The 7907-nt window shown below is 39.3% G+C and overlaps 1 pseudogene; it reads left to right on the top strand.

Moving 5' to 3' along the window:
* Window positions 1-566: 566 nt before the first annotated feature.
* On the top strand, window positions 567-7436 carry LOC123217970 (annotated as a pseudogene).
* Window positions 7437-7907: the final 471 nt, after the last annotated feature.

Here is a 7907-nt window from a genome sequence, read left to right as displayed (position 1 = left end):
ACAATTTCTTTGATGGGCTCTCTCCCTATTCTCCATATGAAAGCTAAATTTCCCATGGCTTGAGTTACTGTTTCGGAGAGTATGTTTTGATAGGTTCAACAAAGGTAATCAACCTGAAGGTTTTACAGTTTAAGTTTCTGTTTCAGATTGTTGGACAATCACATTTTGTTTCTGGGTTTTTTGTGTCAGGTGAGTTTGTTTTTATTTTTCTTGCAATTTTAGATAGTTTTAAGTTAGAAATATGTGTAATTCTGTACTGAAGATTGAGCTAAAGTTTGAGCTTTTAAAGTTTGAGCTTTTCTTTCATATTTTTGGAGAATCCCTTTTTGTTTCTGGTTTTTTCTTTTGTTTCAGGCAAGTTTGTTTACATTTTTCTTGCTGTTTTAGATAGTTTTGAATTTGAAATTTGTGTAATTCTGTACTCAAGCTTGAGCTTTTATAGATTTTCTGTTTTTTAGATTTTTGAAAAATTCCTTTTTGTTTCTGGGTTTTTGTTTTAGTCGAGTTATTTTTGTTCTTACAGTTTTAGGGGATTCTGAGTTTGAAGTTTGTGTACTTTCTTCAAAATGAGAGAGGAAAATCAAAATCAAACCAAAACGGTGAAGTCTATTGACCAAAACCAAGCTCCAATAAACCTTAAAGCGGCAAAAATAGAGGTGTTAATCATTCAAAACCTCGGGCTTTATGGGGGTCAAACATAGTTAAAGGGTTCACAGCTGATAAGAAAACTAAATTGCAAAGCACAATTGTTGTGAGCAAGAAGCTTCCTTTATCAAACTCGGATGTTAGCAGCCAAAAGGGCTCAATTGTTTCATTGTGAATAAAAAGATTGTTAATAGGAGACTTGTCTTGCTCGGTGAACCCAACTCAAATTCATCCACATTCATATTAAAGTCACGGGAGACAATTTTTAGGGTCATGTGACTTATTTTTTGAGTTGGATAGTTTGAGGACCTTACTTCAAGAATCTAAAGAGAGAGAGTTTAAATTACAGACAGAGTTGTTGGAGTTGAAAAGGAGTCCAAAGATTTTAGAGATTGAGAGAGAGCTAGAAGTGAAGAAAACTAAGGCTGATGAGCTTGTTCAGAGAGTTAGATTGTTGGAAGAAGAGAAAACGAGTTTAGTCAAGCAATTGAGTTTGATTGTTGAGAAAAATGAGGGAGAAAATCTGATGGTAGGATCAAGTTCAAAGAATTTGAGGATGGAAGTGGTTGAGTTGAGAAGATTGAATAAAGAGTTGCAGCTGCAGAAGAGGAATCTTGCTTGCAAACTCTCTTCTATGGAGTCTCAACTAACTTTTCTTGCTAAAGCTTTTGAGGTATATGAATGTGACTAACTGATTGTTTGTTGAATTTCATGTTGCATTATCTTAATTACCAAAATTATTAATTGTAGGGAGTTGTGTTATTTGATTTTTTTTGTTTCATTGACTTGGTTTACGGTTATGGTGGTCATTTAGAGTAATATCATTGTGAAGATCAAGACAGAGTCATCTCTGCTAAAGCACACAAATAAAGATTTGTGTAAACAAGTTGAAGGTCTACAGATGAGTAGATTAAATGAGGTTGAAGAGCTTGGATACCTTAGGTGGGTCAATTCATGTTTGAGGGATGAGTTGTGCAATTTGGGTTCAATAGAAAAAACATCGAGCCCTGATTCAACTGATAGTATGTGTGAAATTGTTAGTTTTCAGCCTTCTCAAAACAATAAATGCTTGGAATATAGTGTTGGCAAGAGGCTAAATTTGATTAGAAAGTTGAAGAAATGGCCTAATTCTGGTAAGGAAGTACCAAGCTTAGACTACCCTGATATTCTTTTATATAAGACTTTGGTCCAATTAGAGGAAGAAAGAAGTCCTAGAAGAAGACACTTTATGAGTGGATCAAATTACAGTGCGAAAGAGTTGACTCTAAGTATGAGTAGGCAATCTGATGGCTTTATATATACAAAAGACATGGAAAGGGAAAAAGATTTACTAGCTTCTCAAAAGTATGATCTTGGTATATTTCAAAAATCCCAACAACTTTCTGAAGACTGCTTGCAAGTGAATAATATCAAGAAAAAAGATTTGCGCGTACCAATCGCCCTTCAAGGCCTTCTTGTTCTATATCCAATGGGCCTAAAGAGAAAGGTTCGGCTCAAATTTCTCTACCTCCACAACCTCCACCTTTGCCTCCTCCGCCACCTCTTTCAAAGTTCTCAGTGAGGAGTACTACTGAGGTGGTATAGAAAGCTTTGCAAGTGGTTGAGTTTTACCACTCACTTATGAAGAGAGATTCTACAAAAGACTCCTCAAATGGAGGCATCTCTAAGGCCCTGGATATAGCAAATGTTCGTAGCAACATGATTGGTGAAATTGAAAACCGGTCCTCTCATTTGCTTGGAGTAAGTATTTATGCATTGTTAATATGACATCATTAACTATATCATATAATTTTGAACTTAGATAATTTGGTTGAGCTCCTGAATCCTATATGTAGTTTGATATCTGAATAAGTAAAGGCAAAAGGCTTTGGGATCATGAAGTCTCATAGAAAGTTGAATGGAAATTCAAATTGTTATTATGAGGCCAAATGTTATTTTCTTGTCTTCTTATCCGTCTATGTTGTAGTATAAACAATTATTACAAAAAATTTGTTTAAAACTTTTCAAGTTTTGGCATTGCTCGCAATCCTTATATATTGTCATTGTCATTTGTTATGTGTAGATAAAGGCTGATGTTGCCACACAAGGAGAATTTGTGAAGTCATTAATAAGAGAGGTGAACAAGGTAATTTATCAGAACATTGAAGATGTTGTGGCATTTGTGAAGTGGCTTGATGATGAACTTTGCTTCCTTGTAAGTTGTTAGGTACCTAGAGGCTGCAGCAGCTACTCAGATGCTTTTCCCCTTCTACTAATGTAGTGGAGAAAGGAATTCCAGGCTAAGTCTATCGTGCATTGATGATTTGTTTTGTTTTCCCTTCTGATGTAACAGTGAAGTATTCAAATATTCATCAAGCTCTAGAACGTTGCTGGTGCATTTGATAATCCGAATGGCATAACTAGGAATTCGTAGTGCCCATCGTGCGTTTGGAAGACGGTCTTTTCTATGTCAGCTTCCCTGATTCTGATTTGATGATACCTTGAGCAGAGGTCCAGCTTATTGAAAATTCCAACCCCTTCCAGTTCATTCAGAAGTTCGTCTATTGTTGGGATCAGAAATTTATCGGGGACTGTCACCCCGTTCAGAGCCCTATAATCAACGCAAAATCTTCAGCTTCCGTCTTTTTTTCTCACTAGTAGAACTGGACTAGAGAACGGACTTACGCTGGTTCGGATTATCCCTGCCGATAACATTTCCTTAATGATTCTTTCCATCTCGTTCTTCTGAAAATACGGGTAGCAGTAAGGTCTTACGTTGGGTGGTTGGGCTCTTTCCACCAGTCGGATGGCGTGGTCCCAGTCTCTTTTTGGCGGTAGGTCGTGTGGTTCGGTGAACAAGTCTTCAAATTCCCTAAGTAATAGGACCAATTCGGCTTGAATGCTCCCTTCATCCATCGCGATCATTTCCTTGTCCCCTTTGGTGCACAGACACAATCCCTCATTTCCCTACGCCAACAATTTAAGCAATGTCTCTACTGTAGTCTCCAACCTGGATAGCGAAACATCCCCTTTCAATTCCGCTCTCTGCCCATTCCACTCAAATCTCATGGTCTGTTTTCCCAGTTGGTTTTCACTTCCCCAAGTCTGCTCAGCCAGTCAATCTCGAGTATCACATCTACCCCTCCTAATTTGAACGGTAAGAAGTCTTGAATTATTTGCACCCCTTGCACAGTTAGCTTCACTCCTCGGCACTTCCCAACTCTTGTGACCTTCCTACTATCCCCTAATATCACAGCAAAGGTAGTCGGCTGGACTGGAATTTTCAAGTCGTTCACTACTTGATTAGAGATGAAGTTGTGCGTTGCCCCGTTGTCCGGTAAGATTAGCACTTGCTTCCCCTTGATAAACCCAGTAAACTTCATCGTCTTCGGGGAGTCGAGTCCCACCACAGAGCTTGAATTTAAGCTTGCCTCCAGCTCCATAACCTCTGGTTTGTTTTCCTTCTCTTCCTCTTCTCCGTCCTCTGCAGCCTCTTGTTCATAGGCGATCATTATTCGGAGCTGTCAGAATCGACACTGGTGCCCAGGGGTATATTTTTGATCGCACCTGAAGTACAGGCCCTTCTCGATCTTCGAACGGTACTCATCATCGGTTAGCCTCTTATGCTGCTATCCCTTCGTTGAACCGAGGACAAAGCGACAGAGGGATTCGGAACTCTCGATGAAGAGGCCGCGTTTGCATATGGAAACGCATTCTTCGACCTAGTTTGAGCAAATGGTTACAAGTTTAAAACGGGGCGAGATGGGCCGAGCATTGGAACAGGAGTCAGATTGGCCGTTGGGCAGTTAGTTTACATGTTTGGGCTGGGTGGGGTTGAGCGTTGGGCTTAATATATGAGAGCTGAGATGGGTCGGTCGTATGTGCGGGCTGGATCGCGCTCTGGGGGGGCGAGTACCGAATTGGGCCTAAAGTTATATGGGTCCTCGGGTAGAGCCTCTCAGGGTCGGGCTCCTCCTTCTCCTCTGTTTTTTATCAGCGTATTCTTCCACTCGATCTCTTACGCCCTTTCCATGGTTTCCTCTAGAGATGATGGACAAAACAGCCGCACTTCCTCCCTGAGTTCATTCGGAAGCCCATTCATAAAGATCACAGTCAGTGCGTTTTCGGACAACTCTTCGACCTCCGTCGACAACAGCTCGAATCGACATCAGTATTCATGGACCGATTTCGATAGTCAGATGGCAAACAACTCCTCTTGAGCCATCCACTCATCGTCTAACCTAAACCTTTTGAGAGTTGCAATTTGGAAGTCTTCCCAACTAGCAAACGGCTGTCGTCTTCTTCTACACCTGAACCAGTGGAAAGTTGCTTCTTCCATGTAGACTCCCACAGCCGTCAGTCTTTCCCTTTCCTAGATCTTATTTACGTAGAAGTAACACTCAACTTTCTCTAACCACTCCAAGACTTGTTCCCCTACAAATAACGGTAGGTCCAGCGTCAGAACTGGACGTCTCGACGCAAGCCTCTGAAGCAGTCAGCTTCCTCCTATCCAATCTCGGACGTTTCCTCACCCCCTTCTTCTACCTCCACCCTAGGTGATGGGTTGCGGATAGGAGTCGGTTTCTTTTCAGTTGGAGTTGCATTATTGTGATTCGCAACTGGAGTCGTGGATGGCCCAGGACCCATCGACGCCTTCCCCTTGTCACCTCTATCTTTTCTGATCATGACTTTTTTGAGGTCCCGAAGGTACCCCTTCATGACTTTCATGCCATTCTCCAACCCTTCCAGCCTTACTTGGGTGTCACTCAGTTTTTCTCTTACGTTCAGGTCCATACCTTTCAGTCGGCTGCCTATTCTCGCCAACCTCTCATGAACCTCTGTCAAATCCTTTTCCATTCTCTCTACTCGACTCTCCATCCTGGTCATGCTCTGATACCAAGTGTTAGGTACCTGGAGGCAGCAGCAGCTACTCAGATGCTTTTCCTTTCCTGCTAATACGGTGGAGAAAGGAATTCCAGGCTGAGTCTATCGTGCATTGAGGATTTGTTTTGTTTTCCCTTCTGATGTAACAGTGAAGTATTCAAATAAACGTAACAGGAGAACAATAAACTTTTACTGAAACATTTCATTAAAAGAAGAGTTTGATTACATTGTACATCTATCATCCATATCAACACAAAAAAACAACTCCACTGGAATTTAACCAACAAGTAATACTCAAACTAGGGCAATAACCTTCCCACCGTGAAGACCAAACAGGTACCTCAAGCAAAACACAACAAAACCCTACACCCACCAGCTTTCGAGAGGTTGGGACTCTCCCTCACTCTATTTCATTCTTTTTCCTTACTTGCTTGCTTCCTCTATCAGCTCCTTATTTCTGGACTCCTTGCTGATGCCCAACCAATCCTCAAATGCCAATTCAGCGTCCCCTGTATTCACAGCCTCTATCTCTTCCAGCATACTCCTAATCTTTTGCTGCGTGTCTGTTATCCTCTCCACCACTGGAATGCTGCCACCTGGAGTCCCCCTCGGCTGTTTACTAATATTGCTACCAATATTATCACTCACAGCTTTTGGACTGCTGCCTTCCGCTCCACTATCCTGCTTTCTGTTATTGTCATCAATGCCTTCTGTTGAATTTCAGATTTGCTCCTTCAAGGTCGCCCTTCTTCCTCTTCTTTTCCTCTTCACGTAGACCCGAGCCCTAACATAAGTTGATTGAACTCCTACTAGTAAGCACTTCAATTTATAGAACTTTGTCAGCAAATTATAATGATTCTCATGTTCTCATTGCAATAGTTGATGTCCTGATTAGGAATAACTTTGATTCTATTCTGAGTAATAGGAGATTCTAATTGTATCTTAGTAAATATATTACCATAAGAAAGAACAACCAAATCTTTACTGTCCCTGATAATCATGTTTGCATATTACCAATAGGTGGATGAAAGGGCAGTTCTAAAGCACTTTGATCGGCCAGAGAAGAAAGCTGACACATTGTGCGAGGCAGCTTTCGGGTATAGAGATCTCAAGAAACTAGAGACTGAGTGTCATATTACAAGGATGATCTAAGAGTGCCTTGAGCAAATCTTACTTGTAATATTACAAGGATGATCCAAGAGTAAAATAATTTTTACTTGTAAATCTCTCTTGTTCATAATTGTTTCTGATTTCTACTGCCAGGATGGACAGAATTGTCTACAACCTTCTCCGGATGAGAGAATCCCTTGTGCAAAATTGCAAGGAGTTCAAAATTCCTACAGATTGGATGCTTGACAATGGAATCATTAGCAAGGTAAAACCAGATATCTGGATGAAATTTTGGGATAGTCAACGTAGGCTAGAGAAAATATTTACTTGTAATTCCGAAGAATTTAGTCCATTTATCATTGAGCACTTCCTGAATTCAGATAAAGTTTGGCTCAGTCAAGTTGGCTAAGAAATATGTGAAGAGGGTTGCTATGGAACTTCAGTCAAAGACTGGATTAGAAAAGGATCCTGCAATGGACCATATGCTTCGTCAAGGAGTAAGATTTGCTTTCAGAATTCATCAGGTTTGTTGCATAAATAACTTGATGCTTCTGACTCCACATAAATATATAAAAACTTTTGTAAAATGTTTCAGAAATTTGTAAAATTGAACATTCTTAAGTGATATAAGTCTACTGTTGATAGATCATGAACAGTGTTAAATGTTTCAGAAAAATATGGTTTTTGGTTGATCATGAAGAAGAACGATTAATTGATTTCTTCAATTTTTGATGCAGTTTGCCGGAGGATTTGATGCAGAAACAATGCATGCATTTGAGGAACTTGGCAATATTGCTCACCATTTTAACAAAAAGTAAATAAGAGATAGTAGATGAAAAATAAGTATTACTACATATACAAATAAATCTTATTATTTATCTATACAAATTGATGTAATAATACATGATTGGGTAAATTTGAGGTGAGAGAAAAAACAAATAATTATATCACTTAATCATATGTTATCACGTTAATATAGAAAAATTTATATAATTTGCTTGTACATATAGTTTTATTCCTGAAAAATATTTTGGCTTGCTATCTCAATAAATTTCATATATACAAATGATATCAAATTGGGTATCATGCATGGGGGTTTTGTTGTAGATACCAGTTTTTGTGATATGAAAACATTACTTTGATCTATAAATGTCATAAGTGTGACAGTTATGTTGTCAGAAAACAAATCAAATGAAAAAAGGAAATTAGAAATCAAAATCATTCACTTAGAATAGTACAAATTTGTGTAATTCGTCTAATAATGCTTATGTCCAATACGGAGTAATTTT

Source organism: Mangifera indica, chromosome 6 (genome assembly GCF_011075055.1).
Source record: "Mangifera indica cultivar Alphonso chromosome 6, CATAS_Mindica_2.1, whole genome shotgun sequence".
NCBI classification, from domain to species: domain Eukaryota; kingdom Viridiplantae; phylum Streptophyta; class Magnoliopsida; order Sapindales; family Anacardiaceae; genus Mangifera; species Mangifera indica.
This window is presented reverse-complemented; position numbering and strand designations above follow the sequence as displayed.